The following is a 17,219-nucleotide window of genomic DNA, read 5'->3' as shown; positions in this document are numbered from 1 at the left end:
TTTTCCGTTACGGCTTCTGGCACTGCCCGCGTGGAAATAACCATGTTCTCAGTCTGCCCAAATTGTCACTTGTCAATAGCACTAGCTCTCTGTGATACCTACCCCCCCCCCCCCCCCCCGCCCCGCCAGGAGAGGTGGGGATGAGGGATCCTGCAGACCTCCCACTACGGGCCACGTGTTCCTGAAGGACTTTGGCTTCCATGCTGCCAGTGTTCGGTTCCCAGGTAAGAACTCCAAGAGAAAGTCAGAGCGCGTTGGCTCTGTTAGGAGTAAATCTATAATTTAGGTTTGTATAAGTGTTTAGGCCTGTGTATCTGCCTGAGGTGGTATTCTGGGCCTGTGTGCCTGCCTGAAAGCCAAGGTCTTTCAGATACCCAGGTAAGCAAAGAACAAGGACGGTGTGTTCCTCTTGCCTACCCACAAGCAGATGTGTTCTTTATTACTGGGGGAAAGAGAAGGGCTGTAATTAAAATGTTGCGTGGTGTAGTGGAGGTTTGATACGTGAATGCACAAAGGAAGGAAAGCTCTGACTCCATTAGGAAAAAGTTTTTCACTAGGAGGGTGGTGAAGCACTGGAATGGGTTACCTAGGGAGGTGGTGGAATCTCCATCCTTAGCAGCAAGATCAACAGCAGAGCAAGGCCAAGCCATGGGCTGGGAGATACACGAGGGACAGAGGCCGGGGTGAGAGAGAGCCGCTAAAGGGCCGTGAGTGACCATGGCCAAGATGTAACCTTGGTCCAAGCCGCCCCCCACCTCCAGTGAAGTGCAAAAGCCATTGTACTAAAGCCCCGGGACTCAGCCCCTCCAAAAAGGAACATGACCATCTATTGGAAGGAGTGATATTGGGTGGGGGGAGGACTACAGGTATAATTAAGCCTACCAAGAAGAAGGAGGGGCAGCGGAAGCTCTCTTGGCATACGGAGCTATGGTTCAGGAACAAGGGAGCTCTATGGGCATACAGAGCTACGGGTTCGTGGGGAAGGAAACTATCGGTGTACACAGATAATGCCCGACTGGTTTTATGCTTGCTTGTTTAGCCCCCATAAACCCCTCACGCATTGCCTGCCGATTAGACTGGACTGTTGCTTTCCAACAAATTGTGTCTGGGAACAGAGAGGGGAAAGAGCAGGGGAGCCCCAACCGGCTCCTTCCAGATCCTCCATGATTCAGCTACGTCCACAGTATCAGCTCTACTCTGATTGGGTCATCAGCTGCTGCCTGCCTTCTCCCTGTGGTGCGTTTGTGGCCAGGGCCCAGTACAAACTTGTAACGTAGGCCCCCTCCCACACACATACCTATGGGAGTTGCAGCCTGGGCCGGGCACCCCAGGACCTCCGGGCCCTGCTAAAGTGTACCCTTCCCCCCCCCCCCATGTGGGGGCCTTGTTTGTGCCAACCACTAGTCCCCTTCTCCCACAAGGCGATCCCTGCTTTCTATGGTGCCTGACAAAAAATCACTAGCAAAATTCCTACCGAGGCCATCTTAGCCGCCCTCCGAAATGATGTCACCGACACACGTCTCATCTCCATGTGGTTAAAAGAAGAGCTGAGCAAACAAACTCCACGGCTGTTGCTGCTCCAGTGGGGATGGATAGCTGCTTTTCTCCCCACAGCACCCCCTGACAGATTCACATGGCCTTTGCCATACAAAAGCCGTGCGCACAGGGATCTAATGTTGCGCCTCTGGCACTGGGGATGGTAGCTCATGAAGGAGCCGGGTGGTGCTGGAACAGCTGTATTGCATGTGTTTTTTGGCTCTGAGTTCTCTCGTGGGAAGGACCTGGCAATGAGATGAGAAAGAAAGCAGCAGCCACTAATGACTATATGGCCTAGTGCAGGGGTGCTCAAACTTTCTTTGCTGGGACCCCCCTTTGAAAAGATTTCAGGCTGTGATGGCCCCCCCAAAAAGTGATGTCCCTTCCATACCAGGTCACCTTTACTTCTGCGCTACAGCTGCCTGTGGTGCTGCCTTCAGAGCTGGGCACCCGGCCAGCAACCACCGCTCTCTGGCCACCCCGCAGAAGTAAAGATGGCAATACCGTGATCCCCCTACAACTCCCTTTTGGGTCAGGACCCCCAGTTTAAGCAATGCTGGCCTAGTGCTTGGTTCTCGACTTCTGTTGCTGAGAAACAAGTCCTGTCCATGCCTTGTGCAGAGGGTAAAAAAAAAAACTTTCAAAGCTACTTTGCTAGTACTTTCCATGAGAAATCAAGGGCTGCCTGTGGACGAGTGAGCTGGTTTAGCAGTCGGTGTCTGGCTTGGGATGGGCTTATCCCTGTATGTGCTCCAAAACGAAAGCTGTGTCCCAGGCGAAAAGGTTCTGCCCGATTTGGAAATGCCTCAGTGTGCCCCATGCATAGACACGTGTGTGCAGGCTAAAGTGGTCAGTGCGGTTTGGGTGTCAGCGGAGTGGATGTCTAACGCTGCCCAATGCTGCGATCAGGTAGGCAAGCAAAGGTAGGTTTCTGGCTGCAAAAAATCCCTCCTCCACACGCTGCCCAAGATATTGTGGGGCAGGTGTTTAACTTATTGTTCATATAAACCTATGACTGACCCGCGGTGTCCCAAATTAATGCTGGGTTCTGTTTCCCCTTAGTCACGTTTTTCTTGGTTCACACACATATGCTGCCTGCCAGAGAAGCAGGATTATCTGCTAAAGGCACCCAGGGGAGGTTTTCCCAGGTTTCTGGCTGGGGCCTCAAGCCAGTGTGTCTGTTAACTTTACGAGAAACCCCTAGATGTTGAACCCAGCCCTTGTTGCCGTCAACAGCACCTGACTGAAGGGCTAGAGAAGTATTTTGCCATCAGGAAGCAAGCTGTGGATGAGGTGGTTCTCCTCCAAGTGCTTGTGCACACAGATGTTACACTGCCGCTGTATGTGCGCCCAAAGCACTCACGCGGGAGACTTGTGCCAGCAGTACCACGGCATGCGCTGAGCTCAGGGCAGAAAAGAGGCGTGTCTTCTGCCTTCCTCTCAGGTCCCTCGCCCTGCCCGGGGCGAGCGTTAGCACTCTCACAGCATTCGCTTCAGTTCACAAGCTTTCAAAACAATGTCATTGTATACAGTTCGCTCGACTAGGGCGTAGGTTGTTCTAGTTAAGGAAGAAACTGACAGTTTGGAACGTGTGCCACGTCCTGTCACAAGATCGGTATAACAGCTGCGTGATGTGCTTGGAGAGGACAAATGTGCTATTTGTACCTTCTTCACTACCAGAACCAAAACCCACAGGGATTTCTGCCTCCAAGACTTTTGAAGAAAAAATTCCTCTCTCTCATTTCCCAGCTCAGCTCATCTTATCCCATCTCCCCTGTTCCCAAGATTGAATGAGCAGACCTGACTGAAAGACTTTCTTCCAGCTGGCCTTGTTCTTTGTGAGAACATTTAGTTTCACCTGTGAGTGTTGAAAATCACCTTATCACCCTGTCCTCTGCCCATCAGCGGCGATACCTACCTGTCAGAGTCACAGAGACACATAAGATCCTGTTTTGCCACCCTTCCCTGTTGTTACTTTCTGCCCTACTATTTCCTTCTTCTCACTCTCTCTTTCAGCTTTTTATCAAATCTTGAAATCCACTAAACTGCATCCAGCCAAGCTCACACTGCCCAAGAAGAAAGAATCCAACCAGATGATCTTCCTGATGGGAATGGGAACTAAAGCCCAAGCAACAGATGCCATGGTCGACCTGACAGCCAAAGCATCCAGTCATGACTGTCCCCTGTTCCAAAGTTATCAACAAAAGCTGTACTTCCCACACACTCCTCCTCCCTGTGTCTGTCTGTGTCTTAAAAACACACCAGACTGAAAGTCAAAGTTAACCCTTTCCTATTCATTGAAGAAAGGGGGTTTTGAAAATGAGACTGATATTTTGCTCCAAAAGGAGAGAGGCTGTAAAGGGTTTGACTCTTTGTTTTGCACCATCCCTCAATTGCAGTTTCAGAACTTGTGCTTGTGTTACTGTCTTGTTCTTTCTTATACACGATCAATAAACATTCAACGTTGGAATGACTGCTTTGGGGTGTGTGCCAGGAACCCGAGTAAGCCAAGGGCTGTGTAAAAGAAACACCCGCATTGCTTTGTACCCCTGCTCTTACGCTGGACAGGGAGAGCTTAGAACACCTTTAACACTTGCGACCCTGGAAATTAATACCACAAATCTTTAAGAAAGCAGCCCCCCAGAATGCACCCCCAGGTCACGGGGCTCCCCAATATACCCAGCCCCCCAGAATGCACCCCCAGGTCACGGGGCTCAATATACCCAGTGCCGCACAATACACCCCCAGGTCATGGGGCTCCCCAATATACCCAGCCCCCCAGAATGCACCCCCAGGTCACGGGGCTCAGTGCCGCAATACACCCCCAGGTCTGGGGGCCCCCCAGAATGCACCCCCAGGCTATGGGGCTCCCCAATATACCCCGCCCCCCAGATCGCGCCCCGGACGGTGCAGGGCAGGGGGCGCCCGAGCAGCACAGAGCTGCAGCAGCGCACGCGCCAAGCCCCGTGATTGACCGCGCCGCGCCGCGCCGCGCACCGCCCCACCCACCGAGTCCCGGCCTGCGAGCTCAGACTCGAGGGCCGAGCGCTCAGTCCTAGATGCGCATGCGCGGCTGGCAGAGACTAAGTTTCCCGAACACTTGGCGCGCGCGGGGCTTTCCAGGCATGCGCCGCTCGAGCCCAGGCGCTTCCCCGGGGGCGGGGCGGTGTCGGAGCCGGGGGCGGGACTGGAGCCGGGAGGAACGTGCAGCGCCGAGCACTGTTGCTGGCTGGGCTGGGCGGGGCCGACGCTGCCCCCACCCCGCGCCCAGCGCGGGGGCCTTGCTCTGGCCGGAGCCGGCCAGCTGCCAAGCCACAGCGCCCAGGTAACCGAGAGAGCTCGGGAGCTGCCGGCCCGGCCCGCACCCTCGCCCCTACCAGGGGGCAAAACGCGGGCTGGGCCGGGAGGAGGCATCAACCCAAGGGGAAGGGGCCAGCGTAGGACCTGCAGGCACGGCTGCTGGCTGCATTGCATAGACCAGGGCATCTCAGACTTGTTTTGCTGGGACACCCCCCCCCCTTTGAAAATATTTCAGGCTGTGATAACTGCCCCTCCCCCCATGCCATGCCACCCTTACTGGCATGCGCAGGAGCTAACAGCTCACAACCCCCCCACATAATAACCATGTGACCCTTTGAGGGGGTCACAGCCTCCTAGTTTGAGAACTCCTGGCATAGACCGGGCAAGGCCTGCTGCTAACCCGGCTGGGTTTCCTTCCAGGATGGAGTAATGGGATTTGGAGGGCAGTGGCCATAACGTCCCTGGACTTCAGCCAGGCTTCTGACACAGTCCCACCTGCCCGTCTCCTAAGAAAGCTGGAGAGATGTGGGTAGGGTGACCAGATGGTGTGACGAACCAGGATGGGGTGGGGGGTGATAGGCGCTGATATAAGACACAGCCCCAAATATTGAGACTGTCCCTATAACATTGGGACACCTGGTCACCCTAAATGTGGGCTTGGTGGGGCTGCCTTTAAGTGGCTACATCATTGTTTGCTGTTCTTTAACCAAAGAGGAACTATGACTGGAATGAGGTCGGATTGGAGGGTGGCCTCGGGTGGGTTTCCACAGGGATCTGTTGGGGATCTGGTGTTGTTTAACATTGTTATTAGCGACCTGGATGTAGGAATAGAGACCATACTGATCAAATTTGCAGACGACACAAAGCTGGGGACTTGCCAACGCCTCTGGAGGATAGAATTAAGAGTTCCTAAGAATGTGAAATAATCCAAAATTTTTCCTCTAGCCCCAAGAGTTTGAGTCAGTTTGAAGGGGAAGAATCCAAACTTGATCTCCCTTGGCAAAATGGTTGTATCTGTGATATCCCTGGGTTTTGTGAACTGGTTTTTATACCTTCTGATAAAGCTTCTGGAGAATGCATCAAAATTTTGCAGTGAACATGGATTAAGCTCAAGAGAGTCAATCTATTTAGTTTAACAAAGAGAAGGTAAAAGAGCAATGGTCTCAAGTTTCAGTGGGGAAGGTCTAGGTTGGACATTAGGAAAAGGTTTTTCCCTAGGAGGGTGGTGAAGCACTGGGATGGGTTACCTAGGGAGGTGGTGGAATCTCCATCTTTAGAGGTTTTTAAGCTGCAGCTTGACAAAGCCCTGGCTAGGATGATTTAGCTGAGGTTAGTCCTGCTTTGAGCAGGGGGTTGGACTAGATGCCTCCTGAGGTTCCTGCCAACCCTTATCTTCTATGATTCTAAAGTGAAGGAGTGACTTGGTTACAGTCAATAAGTGTCTACATGGGGAACAAATATTTAATAATGGGCTTTTCAACATGGCAGAGACAGGTATACCACGATGAAACTAGACAACTATACACTGGAAATAGGGCGTAAATTTAGAATGGGGAGCGTAATTAACCATTGGAGCAATTTCCCAAGGGTCGTGGTGGATTCTCCATCACTGACCATTTTAAAATCAAAATTGGCTGTTTTTCTGAAAGATTTGCGGTAGGAATGATTTTTGGGAGGTTCTCTGGCCTATGTTACGCAGGATGTCAGGCTAGATTATTATTCTAATGGACCCTTCTGACTTTAGAATCTATTGATCTAGGTCTTCATAGAATCATAGAATATTAGAGTTGGAAGGGACCTCAGGAGGTCATCTAGTCCAACCCCCTGCTCAAAGCAGGACTAACTTCAGTCTTGGAGGGCTTAATCCTGATAGGGAGGGGCTGGGTCTGTAATAAAGTCACAAAGTGTTTCCCAGCGTGGAAGAACCTAAAATGTCCATTTTCAGGGAAAAAAGCCTGAGGGAAAGTGGGTGTGAAATTGAAAAAAGCCTCTTCTGAAATCTTTCAAATTGCCCTTCTTGCCCTGACAGGCTGCAGACAAACGTCCAAGTTTCTCTCCAGATCCTCCCATCTTCCCAGTGGAAAAGAAATGGCTGCAGCAGAGCCGTCTGAGGTAAGTGATTATCAGGGAGCTGGCGGTGGGTTCTGCTGGGATGGAGAAGGGCAGTAAAGGCATAGGAGGACTTGAGTTGCTGAAAGTGGGAGGGGGTAGGAAATAAACGGGATGGAGAAAGGAGGGCACAGGGTGTGAGGGCACAGCCTGCCAGAAGTAGTTTCATCTGGAACCTGGTTTCAAGGAACAGACTCATGGAACTTCCCGTCTGTGGACCAGGAAATAATCCCCTTGCCCCGGGGCTGGATAAACTTCCTTGACTCCCAGTGCTAGAGCCTGCGCCTGGTCTTTGTATCATCTGCAAACTTTACCAGTGGTGATTTTACATTCTCTTCAAGGGCTCGGTAAAAATGTACCTCCTTTGTATTGTCCTTAATGCTGCTGGTCATAGATTTCCCCATTTGTCCCTTTTGCTTCCCTTTTCAGTTTTCTACAATTCCAGGCTTCTGATTTTTATTCTTTCCTAGCAATTTCCCATTTCCTCTATTTGTTATATATTGTGGGTTTTTTATGGGTGAGGGGAGGGTATTAGGATTCCTTCCCAGGGGTCCCTGGAACCTGTTGGGTACTCCATCTTCCTTGTCAGCCTCTCATTAGTAGGTGAAGATCCTGCCTATTTCCATCTGCTGGGAGAGACAAGGGGGTCTCTCTTTCTCCCCTCAACCTGATGCCTCCTGGCTGCTTTGAGTGGGGTGGGACACTGCTCCCGTGTCCCTCCCATGAATAGTAGGGTTGTCATGGGGGCAGCAGGTGCAGAGTGCTGGACTCTTGCTCTTTCAGGGGCTGGTGACCTTTGAGGAGGTGACTGTGTATTTCACCAGGGAGGAATGGGCTCTGCTGGACCCCGCCCAGAGAGCCCTCTACAGAGACGTCATGCAGGAGAACTACGAGACCGTGACCTCGCTGGGTGAGGATTCTGTCCCCTTGGTTCACAGAAGTTGTGGGGTTTTTAAAGAACCCAAGGGATAATACCTCTATACCTTTCCTTGTCATGTCATTTTTGACGGTTTTTCACACCTGTCTTTTGCACCCCTGGTACCGTTTTTGGACATGGACATCTTTGGCACTGTTGGCCATTTTGAAAAAAAATTCTGATATTTTAAAAAAGTTAATTTAGGTTATCCTTGGATAAACTGGTGCATCTCCACCTCTCGAAGAACATCAGAGAGCTGTACGGGGGAGGGGGTAAGTGTTGGCAAGTTAAACAGGGAACAGCTGCTTGCATGGCTGGAGAAGGGTGACCAGAGGAAGAACCAGGGTGCAAACCGAGGCAGGGTTCTGAGAGCCCAGAGGTGACAGAAGGCAGCAGCAGGGTGTCCTCACAGCCCTGTTCGCCATGCAACTGGGCATCCTCATGCCCCAGTTCCCCATCACTGGAATTGAAGCAGTGGGAGTTGGGGCTGAACACAAAAGTGCTTCAGAGGGAGGAACAGAGGCTGGTGGATCCTGAAAGAGAGTGAGCAGCAGGAAAAGCAGCAGCAGCATGAAGTGGGTATGGAGAAGTGAAGGAGCAAGAGGTCCTGTAGAGGGGTAAGTGGGCCGAGACTACAGGAAGCCAATTTCTTAGGGAGCCTAGATACCCAATTGTTGGCCTAGATTAAGGAGTGGGGCGGGGGATGGAATTTGAACCAGATTGATCCTGCAAACCAGTTCCGCTGTCTTTCCCAGCTACTCTCTCTCAAAGCGATAGACATACAGTCCAATGGACAGAGCTGATACTGGGGACTATGAACAATTCAAACGGGCTCTGCTGCTCAAATTTCAATTGACCCTGGAAGCTCACAGGAAAAGGACTCAGTGTCTACAAAAGATCCAGGATGTGGTGTACATGGAAGCCACCACCCTGTTGAGAGAATATGTACACAAATGGGCTAATGGCCCAAGTGTCAGTCCGCTGGAAGGTTTATATGACTGGTCAGGTTAGAGCAACTCTATAAGATATGTCCCCATGAGCTTATAATGGGGTTAGTGGACAGGAAGTCTAGGGATCTGTGTAGTTCAGGCTGGTTGGCTGATGAGTTTGGGGATGGTAGGTCTGGTGGTGAGGAAAAACCAAAGGGTTGCTGATCCATGTCAGGGACAAAAAGGGGCGGCGGGGGGGTGTCACACAAGGGCACTTCAGAAGTGGATTCAAGTAAATCCAAACCAGAGGGACGGCCGATGCAGGTAGATCCCAAAGTAGCATCTGTAGGAAAATGACATCAGTGGGCTTACTGCCTAAGGTGTACAAATATGAGGATTGTCCAGAACTGAGCCTCTCATCCACTGTCCAGCCAGGAAAGCAGGCTAGTGTAGCTCACCCCCATCAAGTGAACTACGTGACTGACCTTTCAGCAGAAAGCCATCACCCAGCCAGCTCCTCCGGGGTACGGGGTGCACTGGGAGATGAGCTCTCACCGCAGGCAGTGGTGCATATGCCCTGTTGTACTCTCCTGGGCTCAGATTTATCTGACCCCCAGTGAGAGTGGAGGGTGATGGTTAATGGGGAGCCATTCCTTGGGTGGAGAGCTACTGGGACTGAGAGATCACTCGTCCGACCCTGTGTGGTAAAACCCAATCAGACACGTGCAACCTGGGTTAAGGTTCGAAACGTGCAGCATTTGCCCTCCCTGTGGCTCATGATCCGGGGCAGACAGAGGAAGGATCAGGGTGGTTGTTAGTAGGGAATTCACCATGATCTCATTGTGACACTTACAAGGCTACCTCGGATGTCTGGGATGAATCACTACCAGCCTTGTCTGTGCCCACCAGGGAAATCCTCCCAAACCTGCTGGCAGCACAAGCACTCCACTCTGTGCCCTGCTAGCCCCACTCTTCCCCTCTGCAGGCGAGCAGTTAGCAAGCCCCACCTTGTTACACTCGAGTGCCCTGTCCCTTCTCTTCTGGACACGCGCGGCATGCACCTGTGATGGGGTGCGCCATCCCCGCACTGGACCAACAAGGCCAGACCCATCACTGTGGGCCAGGAGACCATGCCCCCTCGCCCCTACTGCACATGGTCCAGGTGGGACAGATAAAAGGGCCAGCTGAGGAGGAGGAAGGACATGTGCTGCAGGCTCCTGCAGAGGGGAGTGGACTGAACACTCATTGTAATACCAGGCCTACTGTGCCCAAGGGAACAGTATACACCCCAGCTTGAATGATTTAACTCCGGATCAGCTCCTTGTATAATACCACTGCACTGAGACATAGTTATAGTGAAAACAACCAGAAGTTTTTTTATCAAAGGTTCAAGATTTGAGAGAGAGAGAGAAAGGATAATGGAAACAAAAGGGTTACATATGAAACAAAATCATAACACAATTTCTAGAGACTGAACAAGCTAATCTCCGGTCTAATGAAGTTTATTTCACCCCAAATGTTCTTTGCAGTGTTTCTAAACAGGGCAGGTTGTGAGCCCATTTTCATTAATATAATCGCATTCCATGGTTCCTTCCTAGATGTAGAATAAAGGGGTATCTTTTTGCCTTCTACCCATATCCTGGAGCAGTCCAGGTTGGAGGCTACAACAGCAAGACATTACAAAGCACCTCAGATTACAGGGCAGGAGTGACACAGCGGGGGGAGGGGGCGGAGGAGGGGGCTGGATTGCACCCCAATAGGTCACAATCGCTAACATTCATTGTTTGTCTGAAGAAACTGTAAAACCCGTCACTGATTTTCCTGTTGATTTCACACACCCCCTGATGTCTTTGTATGTGAATAATTCTCTATTGTGTTAGTGCACAATGCTTAATTCACATGTCTGACAGAGGGACAGGTGAATAAACATTTTTGACTGGCAGACAGCCTGTTTGTCATCTCTTTGATACAGATTCTGGGAACACATTTTTGGTATATATACGTAACTCCTTCCATAGTATCTGTACTTATGTAAACGTTGTAAGAAAAAATATACGCACATGCTTACCTGAGCTCTCTTCCCCTTCATCAGGCTCACCTATACTTGCCTGGTGCAACTGGCAAAATGGTGGTGAAATTTCTAACCGGTCCTGGCTTGCAGAATGGCTGGAGTCCCCTGTCGTGTTCCCCCTCCCCGTCTTTCTCCCTCTTCTCCTTTCTGCTCATGGCAGGGGTCTTTGTCTTAGGCTTCTCTGAGGCATCCACAGTGGTCTGCGGGTGGGGTCTGCACCGAGTATGGCATGCAGTTTGTTGTGGAAGTGGCAGGGCGGTGGTTATGCACTAGATCTCTTGTTCCACTCCCTGGCCTTGTGACATCCCTGGTGAAGTTCCTTCTCTTTCACTGATCCCTGTCATACCATTTTGTCAGCGTCCCTGTGCGATATGCTCATAAAGGTTGTCGATTCTAGGGCTGGTCCGTAGCTGTGCTTGGACATCCTCTTCTCGCCCCAGGCCTCTGAGAACCAATACTTCCTGTCTACTCTGGGCAGGAGTACATCTTGTGTGTGTGCGTGCTGGACAGCTGCACACAACAAAGGTGAGCTCACCAAGTTGGGCAATCAGGAAGAGGCATTCAAAAACACAAAAGAGGCATGGCTTCTGGTCCCTGGGACTCCTGGGCAGTGGAGTCTAAAATTGTGAACAAAGCAGTCACTGTCACAGGGAATGGGGCATTGTGGGACAACTGCTGGAGGAGCATTAGGGTTGACACCGGTCTACTCTCACTTGTCTACCTCAGTAGGTCAACCACAGCTCTCTGCCATTCAGGTAGGCAGTTTTACTGCTTCTCTGTAATGGGTGTCCCATGCGCTGGAGACACTTGAGTGCAGACACGTGCAGAAATAGGTAGATGGAAGACAACTTACACTGACTTGCCTTTGTAGTGTAGACCAGGCCTAAGACAAGAGCACAGATACAGGGAAAGTGAACTAAGGTGACTCAAGGGCATTGGCCAGTCTGGACTGCTATCATTTTTGCTTCTATATGCTAATCTAAGGACTTCCTGAGGCTATGTTCCTGTTGACTAATAAACCCTACTCTATTTTGAAATACTTGTGGTGGTGTATTGATCCCTGAAGAGTGGAACTGTCTCTGAACAGAGAGGAATTGAGGCCATGGGCCTATCCTCACAGAAGAGTGACTCCCTGTGGCAGTCTGACACACTGAAGGGGTAACTCTCAAGGACTGTTTAATAGCACAGATCCTGTGGATCTGTAACAGGATGCCAGTGGTTAAGCATTATGGAGAAAACATCTACAAAATAAACCGATCTAACTGCATACTTAAGCTTGTGGGAAGTCCCCCATCAATCCTCATGGGAGTCCTGATATTTTCCAAACTCTTTCAAACCCTTCTCTAGGGGGTTGCTTTTTGGTTCTCAGGTTATGTCAGTTTGTAGCCCAAGGAGAGACCCCCTCTGTCAGCTCAAATTTAGCATTTTATTCCGCCCCTCTCCTCCCCCCAATATATCTTTGTTTGCCAGTCTCCTGAAACAGATACAAGTTGTCATTCCCCTTTCTGCAGAAGCAATAGCCTCAAAAGCTGGCAATCCAAATAACCAGCCTTGGGATTTGACATTACTCACCCTCTAATGATACCAGATTCCACAGGAAACACCACCCCACCCCACTCCGCAGTCAGCAAAGGACACACCAATACGTTTTAACATTTATTGATACAAAGGTCTGTGAATATTCTATAGTCCAATATCATCTTGCCCATCTCAATGTGATAGTCTTTGAAGGTTTCATGCTTTCAAGGGCTGACTCAAACAAACAGGTAACATTCATAACATTCAATACAATAGTCTCAAAATGGGCCTGTGCATATCTGTCACTCCACCATCACATTGTTCACTCTGCTGGCGTGTGCATAGAATCCTAGAAGAGGAGGGTTGGAAGGAGTCAGGAGGTATCTAGTCCAACCCCCTGCTAAAGCAGGACCAACCCCAACTAAATCATCCCAGCCAGGGCTTTGTCAAGCTGGGCCTTAAAAATCTCTAAGGATGGAGATTCCACCACCTGCCTAGGTAACCCAGTTCAGTGCTTCACCCCCTTCCTGGTTAAAAAGTATTCTACCCCTTTCTCCAACCTGGGTCTGTCTTGTCTATTTAGATTGTAAGTTCTTCAGGGCATGGACTTCCTACTACTGTTTGTACAGTGCCTAATGCAATGGGCCCCCATTCTTGGTTGGCCCATAGGCACTACGGTAATGAACATGATAGATAATAATAACTACCTTGTTGATTTGAGCCAAGGAAGCTGGACTTGGGACATTACAGCTTAAAAATGAGCTGCGGTTTATATCATGGAATATCCTTTGTGACAAGTATCCCACACACTCCACTGATCTCCTTTGTTTTCTTTGCCTTGCGCAGGGTTTCCAGTTTCCAAACCTAACGTGATCTCTCCCCTGGAACGAGGGGAACAGCCGTGGGTTCTAGATCTCCAGGGAGCTCATGAAAGAAAGATACCAAGAACTGCCTGCACAGGTGAGGAATTGGTTAAACTAACTCAAAAACTGTCCATGAATGAAGGAAACATTTGGGATGCCTCACAAAGACCGTGTGAGTTATCTGAGTACAGGATAGCTCCCAGTAGGTGTGGCATCATAATGGCACTCTTGTCTTCCCAACTATCCTGACTGACACCTGGTAGTAACTGCCTTCCTGATGTCCCTTCTCCGTAAGTGTTTGGGTGGGAGGTGGGCCCACAATTTATCTCCTCCTCTCCTCTGAGGAAGGGTTGGGTGAGTGGGGAGGAAGGTTCGGGTCCTGATTTGGTTGATCTCTCCAGCACCTAGTTTGATTTGTTCCCACCTTTTTCCATTCCTCTCTGTGAGGTTTCTTTTCTCCCTGGCACAGGGAGTGACCTATGTCTGGACTTTCTATCCCAGCAGGGGATGGGTTGGTGAGTGAGAATGAGCAGGAAGATGCTGAGCAAGTACAACCACATGAGACATTGTCAAGAAGATCCAAAGGGAATGTTTCCTGGAGTCGTGCACAGGCGAAAGCCTGTGAGAGCCAGCACAAGCCAGAGAAAAACTTCAGTAGCCACTCAGACCTTATCCGAGATGAGAGAATGAACATGGAAGAGACACCCTATACATGCCCTGAGTGCGGGAAAAACTTCAAAAGCAGATCAAATCTTAACACACATCGAGTCCACAAAGTGAGAGAAGGCGCTCAAAACTTACAAAGAATTCACACCGCAAGAGACCCTATCTCTGTGTGTGGGAAACCTTCAACACACATCAGAGAATCCACACAGGTGAGCTGCCCTACACGTGCTCTGAGTGCGGGAAAAGCTTCAAACACAAATCAAACCTTAACACACATTGGAGAATCCACACTGGGGAAACACCCTACGCGTGCGCTGAGTGCGGGAAAAGCTTCAGTCACAATTCAAACCTTATCAAACATCGGAGAGTCCACACTGGCGAGAAACCCTACACGTGCACTGAGTGCGGGAGAAGCTTCAGCGATAGCTGGACCCGTATCAAACATCAGAGAATCCACACAGGTGAGCTGCCCTACACGTGCCCCGAGTGCGGGCAGCCTTATCACACACCAGAGAATTCACACTGGTAAGAGACCCTAACGTGCTCTGAGTGCGGGAAAAGCTTCAGTCAGAGTTCAAGCCTTATCAAACATCGGAGAGTCCACACTGGTGAGAAACCCTACACGTGCGCTGAGTGCGGGAGAATTCACACCCGTATCAGACATCAGAGAATCCACACAGGTGAGCTGCCCTACACGTGCCCCGAGTGTGGGAAAAGCTTCAATCAGCTCTCAAAACTTACCACATACCAGAGAATTCACACCGGCAAGACACCCTACACATGCCCTCAGTGTGAGAGAAGCTTCAAACACAGATCAAACCTTAACACACATCAAATACTCCACAAAGGAGAGTCACCCTACACATGCTCTGAGTGTGGGAGAAGCTTCAAACACAGCTCAAACCTAATCACACATCGGAGAATCCACACTGGGGAGACACCCTACACGTGCTCTGAGTGCAGGAAAAGCTTCAGTCAAAGTTCAAACCTAATCACACATCAGAGAGTCCACACTGGCGAGAAACCCTACACATGTGCTGAGTGCGGGAGAAGCTTCAGCAATAGCTCGACCCGTATCAGACATCAGAGAATCCACACAGGTGAGCTGCCTTACACGTGCCCCGAGTGCGGGAAAAGCTTCAGTCAGCGCTCAAAACTTATCACACACCGGAGAATTCACACTGGTAAGAGACCCTAACGTGCTCTGAGTGCGGGAAAAGCTTCAGGGATAGCTCAACCCATATTAGACATCAGAGACTCCATACAGCAGATGCCTCCTCCACCCTGTGTGTGCTGCAGTATGAGAGGCAATATCTCTCCTCTGCGCACTCACCCTGCGGCGCGCACAGCCCAGTGAGGTGGTAGCGGTCAGCAGAAGCAGGGCACACAGCCACGCCAAGTCTACAGGCCAGATGAGTAGAGCTGAGCTGACATGAGTCTGAGAAGGTCTGGTTGTTTTCCCACTTGCCCCAGCCTGGACCCAACACTTGTAGTCGGGTCATGTCAGTTTGGGTCAGGTTGCAGGGCTCCATCGCAGACCTCCTGCCCCATCACTTCTGCCATTCCCTCCCTCCCTCTGTCTCCAAACCTTGGTCCTCCCCACACGCCATCTGCCCCCCATCCTCCTATTACTCACTCACCACATAGCCTCACTGAGGCTGCATCCAATTGCCCAATTTCAGACTCCCCATCACTGGCATTGGCGTGGGTGCAGGGGGGTGTCAGACCCAGGCCCTGGGTGCCCCTGTTCCTTGGCACCCCGTGACTGAAAGTGCTGCAAACTGCAGCGTCTGGGGCTCAGGGCAGGCTGTGGCTGTGGGTCTGAGCCGCACAGCTCTCTGCACTTGCTCTCTGGAGAGAGACTGGATCAAATTGATGCCCCATCCTGGATCTGCTGCAGGGGCTGGGGAGGCTGCAGGGGAGGGTCAATTTATGTCCATCCCCCCAGTAATGCTGAACTGCCTGAGCGAGTGAACCCCAGAGGACAACACGCTTCCAAACTCCACTTCACTCTAGTTTGGGGTCTCTCCGATCTGCTAACAACGTGAGCTAAGATGGAGAGACTCTCCTGTTCTGGGCAGGTGGCTGTGCTGGGAGTGCTTGCCAAGGCAGTTAATTGTTGAAGGTGTTTTCTCTTTTTAACACAGTTGTCCCTGGGCACACCCCATAGCACAGATGCAAGTACTTATTCACTGTGGGGCAGTGCTGTGTAAACACTGTGCAGGGATCCTCATTAAACTACAGCCTCAAACCACCCAGTGACCAGAAGGATATATAGTTACAGAGATGCTGGAATTATGACTAAAATGTGTCTAAACCAGGCATGTCAGGGGTGTTATCCTCACAATTTAGGGCCCTTTCCCCTGCTCCCAGGTCCAGTGGCCCTTTGCAGGTTAGTAGGATCTTTTCCCAGTGGAGGAGCCTTCACACAGTAATACCTTTAACTTGTATTTATTCACAGTTAATCAACAGACAATGCTCCCCAGTCCCGATAAAGCAGACGGACTTGTCCCGATGGCCAGTCAGGATCAGATCGTCTGGGGCGCCAGCTCCTACCTTGTATGGTCGTGAAGGATATCAGACTTCTAACGCTTGGTCTTGGGCTGTGTCCCGGAGATAGGTTCCAATGAGCTTGTCTTTTGACTCTGATTATATAGTTAAAATGAGAGTTCCTCTTATCTATCTATGCTTTAACCAATTATTTTACTCAGCGCGTAGCTATGCAAAAATGCTAACCAATCATTCTACATATAGACCACTATACAAGGGTTCGCATGTCTTCAACCTGCCTATTCATATTTTGTGTTTTTCAAAGTTTGTTGAAATCTGTAATTTTACTGTATCTATTCCTGTTAGAACAAAATACCAGCTGCAGCATTACTACTGCTTAAGCCATGGCCAAATTTTCCTGACTGTATGGTGTTCTTGTTTTCAACTTACGGTGGCTGAGCGTACAGGATGGTTGCGAGTTATGCTAAATCTGTACACAAGGGGGCTGTGGGTCATGTCAAGTCCAGGTTTCTCACAAGAGGGGTAGTGGATAAACAGGTTTTTCCCACCGAAGGGATGCAATTCCACCTGCTTGACTGTGTTGCTTGTGTAAATTGAGCAAGGTGTGATCAAAGAAAAAGAGAAGTACATTTTCATGCCAGGCAAACAAAGCCAATGGGGGAATGAAGACTGCTCCCCCAGAAAGCCTTCTGCCGCTTGAAGCATGATCAATGAACTGTGAGAGAGATACTTTTACTTGACTGTAAAGAGAAGAGCAGCACATCCTTACATTAACCTTTCACCTGAGGACACACAGAAAA

General features: G+C 50.3%; 1 pseudogene; it reads left to right on the top strand.

Annotated features, from left to right (window-relative positions):
• The first annotated feature begins 4,736 nt into the window (after positions 1-4,736).
• Positions 4,737-17,219, top strand: part of LOC137161786 (zinc finger protein 850-like) — a 64,114-nt pseudogene continuing 51,631 nt past the window's right edge.

Source organism: Emydura macquarii, unplaced genomic scaffold, assembly GCF_026122565.2.
Source record: "Emydura macquarii macquarii isolate MOO-44397 ecotype Brisbane River unplaced genomic scaffold, CSIRO-AGI_Emac_v2 contig_2369, whole genome shotgun sequence".
Taxonomy (NCBI): domain Eukaryota; kingdom Metazoa; phylum Chordata; order Testudines; family Chelidae; genus Emydura; species Emydura macquarii.
The sequence above is the reverse complement of the archived record's forward strand: the minus strand, read 5'-3'. Positions and strand labels throughout refer to the sequence as shown.